Genomic DNA, 18,944 nt, shown 5'->3' with positions numbered 1-18,944 from the left:
TGGTATTTGGGATCTCCTTTAAAAATAAAGAAACATTTTTTGTTTTCAGAAAATTCCAATAGGAAGGGTGGAAAAGGGTGAAAATGTGTTGAATGCCTTTAATGAGGCTAATTATATTTCATAACCTGAAGATATTACAAACCTGAAAATTGGTATTTGGGATCTACTTTAAAAATAAAGAAACAGGTATTTTTTCGTTTTTGGAAAATCCAAATAATGGGTGTGAAAAGGGGGGTGAATTTTTAAAATGAGAGTCTCTACATCTTAAAATTTTAAAAGTTTACAGATGTAAAAATTGGTATTTTGAATCTCCTTTAAAAATAAAGAAACATGTATTTTTTGTTTTCGGAAAATCCCAATAGGAGGGGTGAAAAGCAGTTGAATGCCTTTAATGAGGATACTTAAATCTCAGAAACTGAAGATATTACAGACATTGAAATTGGTATTTGGGATCTCCTTTAAAAATAAAGAAACATTTTTTGTTTTTGGTAAATCCAAATAATGGGGGGGGGGCGTGTAAAGGGGGATTTTTAACATGAGTGTATCTATATCTCAAAACTTTAAAAGTTTGCACATGTAAAAAAAAATTATATTTAGAATCTCCTTTAAAAGTAAAGGAACACGTATTATTTTCTGTAAATCAGAATAGAAGGGGTACAAAATGGTGAATGATGGGTTGAATGCCTTTAATGAGGATACATATATTTCAGAAACTGAAGATTTTACAGAACTGAAAATTTGTAAATGGGATCTCCTTTAAAAATAAAGGAACACGTATTTGTTTGTTTTTGGAAAATCCAATTAATGGCGGTTAAACAGAAGTGACGTATTGGGGTGAATTTTTTGAAAGTATATCTATAGAATATCTGAGAAACGTAGAATGTTACAGACGTAAAAAGTGGTATTTGGAATCTCCTGTAAATGTAAAGAAAGGTGATTTGTTTTTGGAAACTCCTCTTAAGGGGAACAAAAAAAGGGGGTACAATTTTAAAATAATTTATACAGTATATCTCAAATAACTTAACATGTTACAGACGTGAAAAATGGTATTTTTATCTCTGTTAAAAATAGAGAAACGTGTATTTTTAGTTTTCGGAAATACCACTTGGGTGGGGTGGGGGTAAAAGTGACTGAAAATGGTGTTGAATTCTTTTAATTGGGCTACTGTTATCTCAAAAATGAAGATGTTACAGACGTGAAATTTGTTATTTGGAATCTGCTTTAAAAGTAAAGAAACACGTATTCTCGGAAAATCCAATGAAGGGGGAGGGGGAGGTGAAAGAATTTAAAAATTAATTGACTTAATTTTATGAGAATACTTATAGCTAATATAAACTACAGTTGTTAGGGCCTACAGACGTGAATATTGGTATTTGGATCTCCTTTAAAAACAAAGGAAAGACCGTTGGGGGGGGGGGAGTCATCTTGGGGGTGGGAGTGAAAAGGAGTTGAATTCCTTTCATGAGGACACATAAATAAAAAAATGAAGAAGTTACAGTCGTGATAATTGGTATTTAGAAGATCCTTTACTATTAACAAAACAAGTACTTTTTTGCCGGAAAATTCACTTAGGAGGGGGGGGGGGGGGCGAGGAGTGTGAAAGTGAAAAAATGTGAATTATTTTAATCTCAAAACTGAAGGTAATAGACGTGAATATTGATGTTTGGAAACTCCTTTAAACATAAAGAAACACGCCTTCTTTTAGTTTTTTGGGCGGGCGGGGGGGGGGGTGTAAATAAACTTAACGGCGGTGGGGTGTAAATTGAGGTGAAACCAATTGATTTTACTGTTCATAATGTATTTATAAGGAGCTTCCGTTGCTCAGGCGGCAGCGCGCCGGCCTCTCACAGCTGGGTTCCGTGGTTCAAATTCCGGTCTCTCCATGTGACATTCGTGCTGGACAAAACGGAGGCGGGACAGGTTTTCCTACGGATACTCCGGTTTTCGCTGTCATCATTCATTCCAGCAACACTGTCCAATATAATTTCATTTCATTTGTCATCCATTAATCATTGCCCCAGAGGTGTGCGACAGGTTTCGGCTGCCGGCACAATTCCTATTGTCGCCGCGCTAGATGGGGCTTTATTCATTCCATTCCTGACCCTGTCGAAGACTGGAAACAGGCTGTAGATTTTCGATGTACTTATTCTGATCATGAACCAATCATTTTTAATCTTTCCTTGGTTCGTTTTCAAGAGCCATCTTTTCCTTCGGGGAACGTTCTTAGATTACAGCAGATTCTCCTGGCATATAAATAAAAATTTAAACACATTTGAAATAAACGATAGGAATGAAATTGACCGTCCAATTTTTCGCCTCTATAATAAGATCAATAATGCACGGAAGTATGTTATTCGTATGGCCAGAAATCCCGCACACTTACCTACGCGTGACAATGGTGCTGGTCACATTTTCAACAATGACAATGGCAGCAGATGTAATTTACCGCCAAGTAGCAGTCTTGCATCTTGCTGTGGGGTCCAGAACATCTATAATAATAATAATAATAATAATAATAATAATAATAATAATAATAATAATAATAATAATAATAATAATAATAATAATAATAATAATAATAATAATAATGTTCTGGACCGTCGTAAAAAATGTGCGGACCGAGCTGGAAACGGGTCCTGGACGGGTAATGGCTAAGAATGCAGTCCGGCCGCGGGTTCAGTATCGCCAAGGCACCCAAGACGACACCACGCTGGATCTCCTGAAGGATTTGATCCATATTAAAAATGCTTATAGGAAAAGATGGCAAAGATTTAAGGACCCAACTGACCGGGTGGGATATCTGGACCTAGCCCGGGAAGTACGAAATCGATTGCTGGAAAGAAAGATTGAAAAAGGGAGGAATCTTGCCGTAATCTATTTGAAAACGAGTCAGATCACGAATTTTGGCGGATTCTATCAGAAAACGAGTCAGATCGCGAATTTCCGCGGATTATATATAAAACAATAAGCATTCAGTTCTGAATTTCAGTATAATACCGTAGCGAAGCACGGGTATCTTGCTAGTTACTGTATATGGAAAGTCTTCACCGTCACTTCAAACACTTAGAAGGAAGCCAGACCGATTGGAATGAAATTTAGTACGATGATAAATTAAGACATCAGAACATCGCCGCACGCCTGCCTTTGCTACTGTGGTGGACTCTAATGACATTTTTGTACATTGTACATGGTCTTTGAACTCAGCTATTTCAATCTTTAATTATTTTATTTTGTTTGCATTTTTGTCTTGAGTTTTCATGTTAAAAAAGTAATTATAAGAAACGAATGTTTAGTATGCGTGAGATAAATGAAAAATGCGACGAGAGGAATAGAGAAGGCATATGACAGAGTACAGAGGGAAAAAAATTGTTAGCCGTACTGTGGGAATATGGAATTAAGGGTAGATTATTAAAAGCACACAAAGGTATTTATGTTGGCAATTCAGCTGCAGTGAGAATTGATGGTACAATGAGTTCTTGGTTCAAGGTACTTACAGGGGTTAGGCAAGGCTGTAATATTTCAACTTTGTTCTTCGTAGTTTACATGGATCAACTACTGAAACGTATAAAGTGTCAGGGAGGGATTCAGTAAGGTGTAAACGTAGTAAGCTAGTTTTTTTGCTAGTGGCGTTACGTCGCACCGACACAGATAGGTCTTATGGCGACGATGGGACAGGAAAGGCCTAGGAATGGGAAGGAAGCGGCTGTGGTCTTAATTAAGGTACAGCCCCAGCATTTGCCTGGTGTGAAAATGGGAAACCACGGAAAACCATCTTCAGAGATGCCGACAGTGGGGTTCGAACCTACTATCTCCCGAATGATACGAAAGCCTTTCGAAGACTAACGTGATGTCAATAGTTAAGAAACCTAAGAGAATTGAATGTCAAGTTGAGAATACAAAGCTGGAACAGGTAGATCATTTCAAGTATTTAGGATGTATATTGCCTCAGGATGGTAATATAGTGAGACTGAATCAATGTGTAGCAAAGCTAATGCAGTGAGCTCGTAGTTGCGATCAACAGTATTCTGTAAGAGATAAATCAGCTCCCGAACGAAATTATCTTTACACCGGTCTGTTTTCAGACCAACTTTGCTTTATAGGAGTGAAGGGTGGTGGACTAAGGATATCTTATTAATAAGTTAGAAGTAACAGATATGAAAGTAGCGAGAATGATTTCTGGTACAAACAGGTGGGAATAGTGGCAAAAGGGTACTCGGAATGAGGGGATAACGGCAGAGTTAGGAATAAACTCGATTGATGAAGCTGTACGCACAAACCGGCTTCGGTGGTGGGGTCATGTAAGCCGAATAGAGAAGAAGATTCATATAACGTATAGTCGCTCAAAGAAAGAATGAGAGCATGGTATTGTTTGCTCCTCGCATTTAATATTTTATTAGACTTAATTTTAATTATTGCCTAAATATAATTCACCTCCCGTGTAGATTCAAAATACCTTGTTGTTATTCTGTTCCAAGATAATAATTATTTGTTTCACATCCCACTAACTAAACTTTTATAGTTTCCAGAGACGCCAATGTGCCGAAAATTTGTCCCGCAGGAGTTCTTTTAGGTGCCAGTAAATGTTGCGACATAAGGCTGATGTATTTGAGCACCTTCAGTTATTTGTCGGTTTTCTGTTTCTGAGGTAGCCGGGCTGAGTAACCAAGGCGCTAGAGCGCTGGCCTTCCGAACTCAGGTTAGAGGGTTCGAACCCGGGTCTGCCCGGTGGTATTTGATGGTGATGAAATACGTCAGCCTCGTGTCAGTGGCATGTTAATGAATTCCTGCGGGCAAAATTCCTGCATTTTGGCGTCTCCGAAAACTATGAAAGTATAGTAGTTAGTGAGACGTAAAACCAATACGATTATTATTATTATTATTATTATTAGTAGTAGTAGTAGTAGTAGTAGTAGTAGTAGTAGTATTTCCAAGTTAGTGATGCGGTCAGTTATTTGTAGTATTCTGTACCAAAGAGAGTGGGTTAGACCCAAGCTAAGGAGTCTAAATATGACCACTCTATCGTTGCTTTCCAGTACACTAGGCTAGAGTACACTGGAGAACTCCTGTACAGTTGAATACCGACATCTCAGTGTCTGTAGAGGCCGTTAGAAATCAGAAAGCAGTCGTCTTGGTAGGCCTAAGATCCTTAAAGGTTGCTTCAGCTCGAATTATAGCCTGTATTCAGCATTTGCGTGACGATAATTTTCAAAAATAGTAGGATACGGGTAGTTACGAAAACTACACACACGAGATAACATCATGTGAGTGTTACATGTCAGCGAAAAACATTTTTAACGTAACATCGAAGGCAAGAAATGTTACGTGTCCATCGAGTGGCTTTCCATGTTGTTAGACTGCGTCATACTTTTTGCCATGTGTTTTGTTTTGGATATTGACGACATTTCCGTAGCAAATGTAGCTAGCATCTTCAGAATTGATTTCTTCTGTTCTCTTTTGTGCTGAATGGAGAGGAGAGGACAAGCATCTATTAGCTTGAGGTTTGGTTTCTAAAGAAGAACATTACTGATGGGAAAGCATTAGGACTTTTAGACTGTTTTAGTACACGGTATAATTAAGTGTCTTCTTATATAATCTGTGAGTGGTTGGTAGTATTCCTTCTTCTACGATTAGTTCGGAAAAAAACGGAACAATATACACTGTAGCCTATCAGTCACCATCGGTGATAAGGCGTCATCAGTTGTCTAACTAAACATTCTGGGAGAAGCTGTAGAAACTTTTCAAACACTCAGGAATAATAATAATCGTATTGGTTTTACGTCTCACTAACTAATTTCATAGTTTTCGGAGACGACAAAATGCAGGAATTTTGCTCGCAGGAGTTCTTTAACATAATAATAATAATAATAATAATAATAATAATAATAATAATAATAATAATAATAATAATAATAATAATAATAATAATAATAATAATAATAATAATATACCTCGATGAAAGGGTTGAACCCAATAATTCTCAGAAGTTCGCGTCATAACACGTGTCACCAAGTTTGAAACAGCCTTCCGACTCACTCAATACATACTGTATATAACAAAAAGTCTATCTGTCGAAATGCAAAACTTCGACATTATCAAACTGTAATTAGACCTGAAGTCTGCAGCAGAATATTTAACACTTCGAACGGACAGCCTGCTTAAATAGCTGGTAGTTAAGGAAAGGAGCATTATCCGAAAAATTCTTGCTCCCAGTTTCAAAGATGGTGTTCACAGACTTCGGAGCAGCTTAGATATATAAACCCACACTGAAAAGGTATCAAGCTTGATCCGGTAAAGAAGGATAACATTTTACGCTCACGTCTTCAGATTGTCAGTTGAAAGAATCCGTAAACATTCGTTATCCGACTTCAGAAGTCTTAAAACGATTCCTCCTTGTTTGGTGGAGATCGATAAAGGTCTTTTTAAAGTATGGAGTCTCACAAACAGACATTGAACTCCGAGGACCACTCAAAGACAAACTCAGACAGGTTCACCAAGAAGAAGTCGCAGTTCGACTGAAGCATGTTCATTCTGATGCAGGGAAGAAAGCACACTCTGAAAGGACTGACACCTGGTGGGCCCGTAAGAAGACAAAAAGTTGAGATCTCGCGGTCCTTAGTGTCCCTAACGACGATTAATAATAATAAAAATTAATAATAATCATTTTGCAACCCACTGACCACTGTTACAGTTTTCGGAGACACGGACGTGCAGGAAGTTTGTCTCACAGAATTTCTTTTACGTGCCAGTAAATCTACCGACACGAGGCTGCTGTAATTGAGCACCTTCAAATATCACCGGATTGAGCTGGGTACGAACCCATCACATTGGGCTCAGAAAGCCAGTGCTTCTCCCATCTGGACCACTCAGCGTGGCAGTAATTCGAATATGATTAGGCCTTTGGACCTTTGATTTTATGTGAGTGGTCGATTGTATTCCTTCCCTTATGATTACTTCCGAACAGAATGGAATAGCATATGTTCTAAAAGGCTAGCCACTGCTGGTGAATAAGACATCATAAATTGAATTTTAAAATGCTATCTTAAAAGAATGAGATATTTGAAACACTCGTGAAAGCTTATAACAATACTAGTAATGATATCCATAGATTTTAAAGTTTTGTGGAAGCTCATAACAGCATAAATAATTTTAAGATGAAATATTATGTATTATTTAACTGAAAAAGGAAAAATATGAGAATATAAGTACGGCTCCCAAGAAATGTTGTTAACAATACTGACAACGTTTGATCATGAAAAAGAACCATGCCGCACGCAGCCATTAAGGATCTTGGCTTGCCAGGACGATTACTGCCCAGTTAAATGTTCTGCACATAATAGAGTGCGTGAAGACATTCTCAGCTGAACTGCTTGGGTTTCCTGACTGGGTTCGCTTCCTCTTATACGAAACAGCTCCTCCGTCTCATGAGACCGAGTGAATACCGTTCCAGACCTCAGTCCAGAATTAGAATACATGGACTGGCGGGAATCAACCCAAGGTTTATAGTAACGTCTGATCCTACAAACCCACATCAATGGCATTTATAGATCTAGAGAAAAAATGGTCCATGCTGTTTTCAGATTACGAAGTGGAACTGAATCAAATACAGAGGGTCATCTACAGACTATACAAAAATGAAATTGCAGTAATAAGAATCGAGGAATATGAAAGAGGAACAACTACCCATAAAGAAATGAGGGAAATTTGCACAAGGTTACGCTCCTTCTTAACGTTTGTGATGTAGAGAACAGGTTGTAAAAGATGTCAAGGAAAAAATTGGAGAAGGAGTCACCGTTTAAGGAGGGGGAATCAAAACTCTGCGATCTTTGGATCTGGATACAGAGAGATGGATATTTGAGTAGGATTTTAAGTTAGCGACCGATAACAATCACCATGATTCTGGTTCAGAGATCTTTATCGAGGAAGTAATTGCTATAATATGTCCAATTAATTACTTATGCCCGTCTGGTGGCCATGTTTGTATAGGGTGACACCGTGGTTGTCAGGTTGGTTCATACCACTGAAATGACTGGAATATACCGTAATTAAGACCATGGGCACTGCCTTCCCAGACCTAGTCTCCTCCTAAACCAACATCATCGGAAGCCTATCTGTGTTATTGCGACGCTAAACGCCTACCAGGAAGAAATGAATTATTGTAGAGTCGAAAATCGTCATCTTGTCCCTTGACTCAGCTGTGAACACGGACATTCCCACAGTATTCGATATCCATCGTTTTAATTTCAAATATTTTTTGTTAAAGAGTATTTTGTATTTTTGTTTCATGGTGCTGTTGGCAGTAAGCGTGAGACACCTCAGTGCACAGTAGCTTGTAAATAAACAAATATAAACAGCAGTTGTTATCATATTTTCAGTTTATCAGCTTCACATTGGACAGAATCCATCAGACAAACATTTTATTTATCTATTTAGCTCAATGACTAATAACATAGGTACCGGGCGAGTTGGCCGTGCGTGTAGAGGCGCGCGGCTGTGAGCTTGCATCCGGGAGATAGTAGGTTCGAATCCCACTATCGGCAGCCCTGAAAATGGTTTTCCGTGGTTTCCCATTTTCACACCAGGCAAATGCTGGGGCTGTACCTTAATTAAGGCCACGGCCGCTTCCTTCCAACTCCTAGGCCTTTCCTATCCCATCGTCGCCATAAAACCCATCTGTGTCGGTGCGACGTAAAGCCCCTAGCAAAAAAAAAAAAAATAACATAGGCTTTTAGAGTATCAGAACATCAACCAATCGACAGTTGTCTATTGCATGTTATCACTTTCATTTTATCGCTTCTAGGTGGACTTATTTTTATATGCGTTCCCTAGAACAGTGCACTCAAACATATTGTAATGTACGTTTGACGACAGAACGCACAATGAATAGTGCGTAAGTGTGTTATTCTGATAGAGCGATCAGCAGACATACCATCTCCCCTGCTCGGCTTAGTGACTCAGGCTGACGGGTTCGATCACGGCTCTGGTGTTATTCGATGCGAGTAGGCTATGTGCCGACACTGGCTTTCACCCTCTTCCTACATAATTATCATCATCCCACATATAGACGCGCCGGTCACCCATGAACGTCAACTAGAAAGACCTGCACAAGGCTTTCCGACGAACATGTCCTTGGGCACTTCCGGCACTAAAATCCATACGCTATTTTAATAAATCAATTAATTAATTAATTAATTAATTTAGTCGTTTCGTTGTTTCGTTATTTAGTTTATCAGAATAAATTACGAAGCTGCGATGTTAACAGAACAATCCGGCTCAGTTCGGTGATACATGAAGGTGTTCAAAACGCCAGCCTTGTATTAATGGATTTACCATCATATAAAGCAATTCCTGTGAGACAAAATTCTGGTACCTCGGCGCCGCTGGAAATGGTAAAATTTGTTGGTGGGCCGTAAGCACACATTCATATTATTATTATTATTATTATTATTATTATTATTATTATTATTATTATTATTATTATTATTATTATTATTATTATTACTGTATTTATTTATTTACTGTACATACTATCTGCATGCTCCACTACATGAGTAGTACTACATGCACTTATAATACATTTTTTTTACAAATGCACAAACATAAATTACATTTGAATAAATAAATTTCTAGATGACTGGTAATCTTATCATTACCGGGCGAGTTGGCCGTGCGCGTAGAGGCGCGCGGCTGTGAGCTTGCATCCGGGAGATAGTAGGTTCGAATCCCACTATCGGCAGCCCTGAAAATGGTTTTCCGTGGTTTCCCATTTTCACACCAGGCAAATGCTGGGGATGTGCCTTAATTAAGGCCACGGCCGCTTCCTTCCAACTCCTAGGCCTTTCCTATCCCATCGTCGCCATAAGACCTATCTGTGTCGGTGCGACGTAAAGCCCCTAGCAAAAAAAATCTTATCATTATCAATCAATATCAGTCTTATTATTGCGACGACCCTGTGATCTACGGACAGTCAGCCTGCATTTCATCAGGAGGTCCTGGGTTCGATTCCCGACCAGGTCGAGATGCGAGATGTTTTGCCTGAATCTGAGGGCCGGTCGAAGTATGATAACCTATGTATCTGTTATGTTATATCTATAATGATTTGTGCATTTGTGATTCTTAATTATGACTAGCTTTAAGAAAGAGGTGGCTTATCTCGTGCAATGTGTAACACGAAGCTACGGGACACAACCTAATGAGTGCGTCACGAACTCAGTTCACTTCTTAGTTGTCCTTAAATCCAGCTTTATCTCTCGGACTAAGATGTAAATCATTCGTGACAGGCCTGGGAATTGAATTCTGGCCAAGTAGATGAGAACATTTCATGCTGCCCTGAACCACGGAGGTGTCAGTTACGATGAAGTGAAATAAACTCTACATTACTGAAAGACAACTATCTGTAGTAATAAACCAAGGGTATGTATGTTCAGTCCGTCAGCGATTCCGCTAGTGGAATCCTCAACAGCTCTGCCATCAGCTGTCATAGATGGCCTAGGCATCACTGAAGAGGCGTACTAGGGAAATGAGGAGTGAGGTAGTTTCCCGTTGCTTTCCTCACCGAGCCAGAGATGCTATTACACATCAGTCTGCCAAGCCCACTGAAATGCATGCACCGACCGACCCTATGAGCAACATTTTCACACCATTCATAGTAGGGACTGGCTGCATAAGGATTGGCATTACTAGCATCGTTCATACCCCAGTCACTTTCATATTGTCAAAGCCAAGGATATGACAGAGACAGATTTATGAAAGTAACAAAATTGCTCTAGCCTATACCAGAAGACATAGTGCACTGTAAACACCAGATCCTGCCAGCAAAGACATAAACCGAGCGCACCAGAGAGAATTTGGAGCTCAAGTTGTATTTACAGTATTTGAACAATTAGCTAATAACTAAAAAAAAAAAATAAGTAGTGATGATAATTGTTACTGTGGTTTGGTGGATTAGCAGAGGTGAAAGAAGGTGCTGGGATGAATAGGTCTCAATATACGAAATTAAAGTTAATTTAAAAAATTTAACAAGGTTATATTTTCTTTTTAAGATCAAGAAATAACAAATATAACAGGTACTCAGTAGCCTAGCAACAAATCGAGAATGTACAATTACAGTGTTACAGGATTTGGGCTCCGAGAGCCAGACACATAATTCTTGAGCAATTAGCCCAACTTTAGCCAGATACCAGGTTTGACAAAGGGCAGAAAACCCCAATCATGCCCAGGAGCTCTTGCTCCCTATTACTCAGTTAAGCCTGCTCGAGGCACACAGAAATCAAAATGTTAAGAAAGAGCAACCCGCTCTTAAAGTTCAAGCCTATCAAAGGCCACACCAAACTCCACCTTCAAGCTGACCTCCAAGCACATGAAAACAGGGGTAAAAAATACCCAACCTACTGAGGCCTACTCAATAAAGAAACAGGACAATTACATGGCCTGCAAATTACCAACTTGAGAGGAGGCGTCCTTGCACTCCTAATACACTTTATTTAAAACCTATTTGGCACTAGGCCGCATATGCAAGGGCTAATCCCATACTAAAGAGGTGACACGATAGGAAAACTTATTACATTACGAAACGAAGAAAAATGGTTGAGAAAACGCAGTCACCTCAAAAACAATACGAAAGGGAGCTCGAGAGGGTTAGGCACTCTCTATCCCAATTTGTAGTTAAAGAGATAGAATTTATACCAAGAGTCTATTACATTTTAGAGGAAAGTTACATGATAAAAGGTATCGAACCTGCCCCAAGAGTTAAACTGCTGAGCTAGCAAGAAAATAAGTTATTAAAAGGCCATTACCTTATTGATGAACCGCTGCCCGACGAAAGAGGCGCTTCCCGCCCCCTGCTACATAATTTACACAATGATAGATGTTACTGAAGTGGCGCAGAGACCCGAAAATCAGCAGTTTATATACCCTCGCGGAACATTCGAGACCTTTCATGAATGATAACACCCGCCCACAAGCATTTTATTGGACGGCCAAAACATTACAAGTCAAAACTGAAGAAGACATCTAGGATTGGTGGAAAATTAATTACAAAAATTACTCATTGATCGAATTCAAAACTGGCGGAAAGAGAAAGGTTATACAGCCAACCTAAACAATGACTGAAAGAAATTTAACAAAGAACTAACTTATGCATACTAAAATTCTTCAAAAAAAGTTCTTTCACTTCGCACTAGGGTGCACCGTTGTATTTCTTCAGTAGTGCCATCTAGAAGAGAATGTTCACACTTCTCACTACAGAGAGAAAACAAAAATAAATCGAAAAAGACACAGTTCAGAACTCTTCAAAATTTACAGATAGCGACATCTTCTGATAACCTTTAGAATTAACATGGTTGTTAGAGTTCAGGCTTCCTCCAGTAGAGGAGTTTCAACTGGCGCAAAGTTTGAATTAGCGGCGCGGAGGTGTACCGCCTGGTACAATAATAATTAAATTTCGTTTGGCTATTTCTAGCTGAGTGCAGCCCTTATAACGCAGACCTTCCGAAGAGGATGGGCGGCATCTGCCATGTGTAGGAAAGTAACTGCGTGTTATTGTGGTGGAGGATAGTGTTATGTGTGGTGTGTGATTTGCAGGGATGTTGATAACAGCACAAACACCCAATCTCCGGGCCACTGGAATTAACCAATGAAGGTTAAAATTCCCCAGCCGGCCGGGAATCGAACCCGTGACCCTCTGAACCTGGTCTTTTCCTATCCTAGTGGCGCCGAAAACCTTCAGTGTGTAAGTGCAACGTTAAAGCACTAGCAAAAGAAAAAATAATGTTTGGGCCGCAGTCTCGCGGTATGTCTATTGAGTCAAGGTCTACTTTCGGGAGACAAGTGGGTTCAAGCCCCACCGCCGACTGTCCTGAAAATAGTTTTCTGTGGTTTCACATTTTCGCTTCCATGCAAATGCCGGGACAGTTCTTATTCACAGGCCACAGCCGATTCCTCCCACCTCATTACCCAATTTAATTCATTATCCTTCATTTCATCCTCATTAGTTCCTCAACTAAGGTTGGCGTCAGAAAGGCGATCCGGTCGTAAAAACGTGCCATATAATTTCATCTCACCTCATCGCCGACCCCGTATCGGAAAACGGGTAAACTTGCATATTCTTCTTCTTGGTTCGGATGGGCGTACGCTTGTTCAACTGTTGGGCTTTGATCTTTGCCCTAGAGCTGGGAGCGGAGCCAGTAGTTCCGCTGAGTAATCCGGTTGTAGCGGTAGAGTGCACTAGGTACAACTGCAAGTACTCGCGGAGGACCAGAGCACAGCGTAGCGCACACAAGGGGAGGCCACGACGTTCGAATTACGGATTATCTTCAAACTTTGTACGCTTTTAGTAATCCATAGGACAACATAATGTGCAAGTAGTAAGAAGTACTACTCAGGCGTTCTCGAGAAAATCGCAAGAGAAGTTTTCACGTCGAATATATACCGGTGCGTTGCGATCCCGAGCACGAGATGGGGGCGGCCAAATGGTTAGCGTTCAACTTCCGTAAGCAGTGGATCGCTGGATCGAGTCCCGCTCATCTTTCTTTAACACTGGTCGTATTTTTTCATATATATATATATATATATATATATATATTACGTATAGGCCTACAGTGTATTTCAGGTAAAAGCGTCCAGGTACAAAGCAGTTCCGCGTACCTTACCCGATTTCACTGTCAGGTATGACGGATTTCACAAAAACCACGACAGGCATACATTTTTTAGGAAAACTTTATGCATTTGGTCGTTTACTTGTCGATAATTATAAATAATATATTATTTGCTTTTCTTTCATTCTTAATCTGTTTACCCTCCAGGCTCGGTTTTCCCTCGGACTCAGCGAGGGATCCCATCTCTACCACCTCAAGGGGAGTGTCCTGGAGAGGGAGAATATGGGTCGCCGGATACAACTGGGAAGGATGACCAGTACCTCGCCCAGGCGGTCTCACCTGCTATGCTGAACAGGGTCTTGTGGAGGGATGAGAAGATTGGAACGGACAGGCAAGGAAGAGGGAAGGAAGCGGCCGTGGCCTTAAGTTAGGTACCATCCCGGCATTTGCTTGGAGAAGAAGTGGGAAACCACGGAAAACCACTTCCAGGATGGCTGAGGTGGGAATCGAACCCACCTCAACCCAGTTGACCTCCCGAGACTGAGTGGACCCCGTTCCAGCCCTCGTACGACTTTCCAAATTTCGTGACAGAGCCGGGAATCGAACCCGGGCCTCCTGGGACACTGCCCTTGAGGCGGTAGAGGTGGGATCCCTCGCTGAGACCGAGAGAAAAACCGATCCTGGAGGGTAAGCAGATTAAGGTTAAGAGAAGTAGATGTAAATAAATTGTTTCAGATATTTGTACCACAAATGCCACGGAAACCGTCTCATGCAGAGCAGTTCTTTGAAATTACTGATGATAAAAATTAGCAAAACGCATTTACGCAACGGATAGTGGCGCATCAAATTTGTGAGATCATACCAAGAGACATCACAAGGATGAAATGAGCAGGTCGGCTTCTCCAGCAGAAAACAACATTGCTTGTATCAACAAAACAGTTACGTTGCGAGAAAATGGCATTGAATAGAGGGGTGAAATACCTTAACGTTGTCATACCAATAACGTGTTTAAACGTGCCGCTACAGTACATTAACTCGGTAGTTCACTCGGTACAATCAGGTGATGACGTCACAACTGCTCCATTCCGTCCCTAGCACTACTTTGCTCAGTATTCTCGCGTTTACCGCCGGTGTAGCTCCTTTCTTTCTTCTATCCAAGCGGTACCTTTATTCTTCTTCTTATTCTTATTATTATTATTATTATTATTATTATTATTATTATTATTATTATTCTAGTTTACATCCACAAGACCTGTGTTGCTTAGCCTGTTTGCTAATAGTTTCGCTCGTGAATTTTTCGTGAGTTGATCCTTATTACCCCATCGTGTATTACCCAAGTTTCCTGCTGAGCAGTAGCTAATACACTTAGAACATAAACAAGCAAGTGCTCTATGCTTAACACCTGCAGTCCTAAGTGCTGTTCAGCACGTCGAGCTAGTTTGTGGCCAGTTCGTGATGATGGAGTATAAAGGGAGAGAAAGCGATCATGTGGTCTGCTTGTAAGCCGTGCAGATCTCCTCGAGAATAAACACTTTTTACCTGGTATAGCTGTGCTCATCCGCCCACTCCACTCTTACCTCGAACTTGCTTCAAAGAGCTCAGTGGCAGTAGCCGCATAGCTTTCCTTACTACTGTCCCAGTCTTATCTTACGGGATGCATTATCACGCTAAATTGTCGACCTTTAGTATTCCTTAGCAGATACTATCTCCTTGTCCCTGGCCTTTCCCTAATTACTCGGGGTCGGCGTAACATGAGGATCATGCTCAGTTTTATATCTGGATGCCCTTGCTGACACCAATCCCATGTTGAGGTATGTGTTCACTTTTGCGTGTTTCTGGTAGTGTGTTATCTTGTTTGTGTATTCAGACGTATGCATTAAGACGAACACAAATACCCAGTATCCCATGCCAGAAGAATTGACCATACGTGGCTAAAATACCCAGCCCAGCCAGGAAGCGAACCCGCAGCCATTTGAACTGAAGGCCACTGCACTCAAAGTTCAGCCAAGAATGTGGACCTTGAGTTAACAGATAATATACTTTGCTTATAATGAATTAATACATCCATAATAGTTTTTTTTTTTAAGTACCGCCCTCAAGACATTATTGATAATCCTTCCCTTTCCTTCTCCTCACTGCGGAGAGGTCATGGGTGCAATCTCTGTCACATAAGTTAATTTGGGTCAGTTTTACGGCCGGATGCTCTTCCTGACTGGAACCCAATGTGGAAGAATACATTCTACTATTACGTAGCCTGAAATGGAACCTGGAACCCCTATGCACCGAAGACAAACTCTGGCCGTCAAGTTGAGGGGCTGAAAATATCACACATAATAATAATAATAATAATAATAATAATAATAATAATAATAATAATAATAATAATAATAATAATAAGTGTTTAACGTCTTTTCAATTTCTACCACTTTTGAATGGACTTGGAATGACGGAGATTTTGTTCTGAAAATGGGTTCCTTGCCATATCTGTACCACCTGTTGCTATCTCTTGATGGATGCAAAATTTTGTATCTGACACAGGCCAGAGAGATGCAGCTTCCACTGAAATTTCAGGCTCATACACGGCTGTGATAGTACAGAAGCTGCCGAAGTATAAGCGGTGCTGAATAATGACATTCGGAGTATCATTATTGCGCCTGGATAGTGTGGGAAATGTTACTTTTAGGTTTAGACGTCCTGCAGTAGCAATTTCTACCTCATTGATGACATCAATGGCAAACTAACTCATGCCTCATTATGTCTAGTATGCCTCATTTTAGCGTCATCATCAGTTTTTGCGGTTACCTCTACAACCACATCACCCTCAGTGATGCTGTTTGAGGATCTAACCAACCTCCAAGCTGATTACTTAATAGATAAGGGCCAATGACCTAAATATTAGGACCCTTTAAACAATCATCATCATCATCACTTAACAGACAGACAACATGCCAGTAGATATAATGACATGGTTCTTTTGTATTTAAGCACTCTGCCAACCGATAGCCCCGGGATTCGAATAATTACTATTATTGGTTTTATATCCCTCTTAATACCTAGAAGTGCTGGAATTTTGTTCCCCACGAGTGTCTTTTTTTACGAGCCAGTAAATCTATCGATACAAAGCTGACGCATTTATACCTTCAAATGCTACCGGACTGAACCAGAAGCATAGCCGTAGTCACCGTAGGAAATCTAACCTTTGCTATCCCCACGGTGCAGGTTCCTTCTCCCAACCTTAAGCTAGCAAGGTTGGCTCGGGAGAGTTCTTGTATAAACCACAGGAATATTCCATCTGAACTTGATATCACGTCTGGATTGTTCCATGCGCAGCCTCTAGATCCAGATTAACTACTTGCATAATTCATATTCTGAATCACCTTGATTCTAGGGAAATGAATCAACTGGTAGAAAATTTGTTAAATAAAAGGAACAATTGCTCTCGGCATCCATGTTCATTGTTCTTTTTGCTCCTTTTATCCCTTATAGAGAGAGCCAGTTCCGCGGATAAAAAGCAGGCCTGGACTTTCCGTAAACACAGAGCCACGTGTTGGCTACTCATTATTTTCCTGTTAGTAGAAATCTCTGTCCAATCAGAAGGCTGCTCAGAAAGTAACCAGCCAATCGATACGGGTTACATGACGTCGTATAGTTGTGCTCTGGGTTTAAGACGCTGCCTGCAGATGGCACTGGGTCTGTATTGTGGGAGGAGGGAGTTTTGAAGAGCAGTGGAAGGCAAGCGTGCAGCTCGGCGTTAGCTATTCAGTCGTACAGTGATCAGTGACTCGTCAGCGTCTTCAGCCGCTGCTCAATCTTTAACTGCATCTACATTATCATATAAGGTAAGTTATTCATTCATTATTTCCTTCACGCATTTTTCATCTTGCGACTACTTTCAATTACTATATAGCGCACAAGCACTGAATCTTCTGTAAGTCGAACGAGCGCACCGTTCATGTATTTGAGAATGCAATGCATTCAGATTTATTTCGGACAATGAGGAGCGTTGAAAGGAAGCCTTGCCATCTTTTGATACTTTATTAATATTATCATATTATGTAGTTATTCCTATACTACGATAACTTACTAATAACTATGATAGCAAATAAAATTCAATGAAGATATTTCCACAATTTTTACATTAATTTTAAATTCCTATAAAGTCTATTCATCCGTGGGTTCATAGATCAGATAGTAAAGTATTTCATCGACTGCGAATTTCAGGTGGTTGATCGTTCATCTTTCGAACTCAGCATCGTGGGATCGAATCCCAGTCCTATCAGTTGTCATTTAAAAGGCCTCAATTGTTAACAGTTTTATGATACAAAATCCTTGGTCATCGGGATTCCCTAAAAATAGTCGGGATAGGCATGTTATTATTATTATTATTATTATTATTATTATTATTATTATTATTATTATTATTATTATTATTCCTTTGCTATTGGCTTTACGTCGCACCGACACAGATATGTCTTATGGCGACGATGGGACGGAAAAGGACTAGGAGTGGGAAGGAAGCGGCCGTGGCCTTAGTTAAGGTACAGCCCCAGCATTTGCCTGGTGTGAAAATGGGAAACCAAGGAAAACCATCTTCAGGGCTGCCGACAGTGGGATTCGAACCTACTGTCTCCCGAATACTGGATACTGGCCGCACTTAAGCGACTGCAGCTATCGAGCTCGGTATTATTATTATTATTATTATTATTATTATTATTATTATTATTATTATTATTATTATTATTATTATTAGTCAGATACTTGTAATTAGGGAGGAGATATCGCTTCCTAAGCTGCAATTTCTCTTGGCGTCTCATGTCCGTTTTGAGTTCAGTTTGAAATACATTCCTTTCGAAACAGAGAAAAGGCTACGCACGTTGTGCATTTCTTTATACAGAGAGCAATATTAGCAGTAACGATTAATAACTGTGCATATTCACCGAAGTCAAAATTAAATTATCTTATGAGATATTGTAGCCAAATATTTAACGTGGACAGTCTATTTTATTTCATTATCAATTAAAGCCTGATTGTAAATACATCCAGCGGTGTAGTTCAGACGATGTTAGCATTAGACTGTCGATGCTCAATACGATAGCGTCGTGTCGGTAAATTTACCGGCATATAAACGAACTCCTGCGAGATAACATTCCAGCACCTGGCCGTCTCCGAAAACCGTACAGTAAAAATAGTTAGTTGGATTTAAAACAAGTAGCATGTATTATTATTATTATTATTATTATTATTATTATTATTATTATTATTATTATTATTATTATTATTAGTCAGATACTTGTAATTAGGGAGGAGATATCACTTCCTAAGCTGCAATTTCTCTAGGCGTCTCATGTCCGT

At 40.0% G+C, this 18,944-nt stretch overlaps 1 protein-coding gene across 1 annotated transcript in view; it reads left to right on the top strand.

The window, feature by feature from the left end:
* The first annotated feature begins 17,289 nt into the window (after positions 1-17,289).
* Positions 17,290-18,944, top strand: part of LOC136880248 (aquaporin AQPAe.a) — a 119,998-nt gene continuing 118,343 nt past the window's right edge. Inside the window, exon 1 of the mRNA XM_067153287.2 lies at positions 17,290-17,431. The gene's annotated coding sequence lies outside the window, so the exon portion shown is untranslated. The remainder of the gene's footprint in view (positions 17,432-18,944) is intronic.

The sequence above is a fragment of the Anabrus simplex genome, chromosome 1 (genome assembly GCF_040414725.1).
Source record: "Anabrus simplex isolate iqAnaSimp1 chromosome 1, ASM4041472v1, whole genome shotgun sequence".
Classification (NCBI taxonomy): domain Eukaryota; kingdom Metazoa; phylum Arthropoda; class Insecta; order Orthoptera; family Tettigoniidae; genus Anabrus; species Anabrus simplex.
Note: the sequence above shows the minus strand (reverse complement) of the source record. Positions and strands in the feature narration are given on the sequence as shown.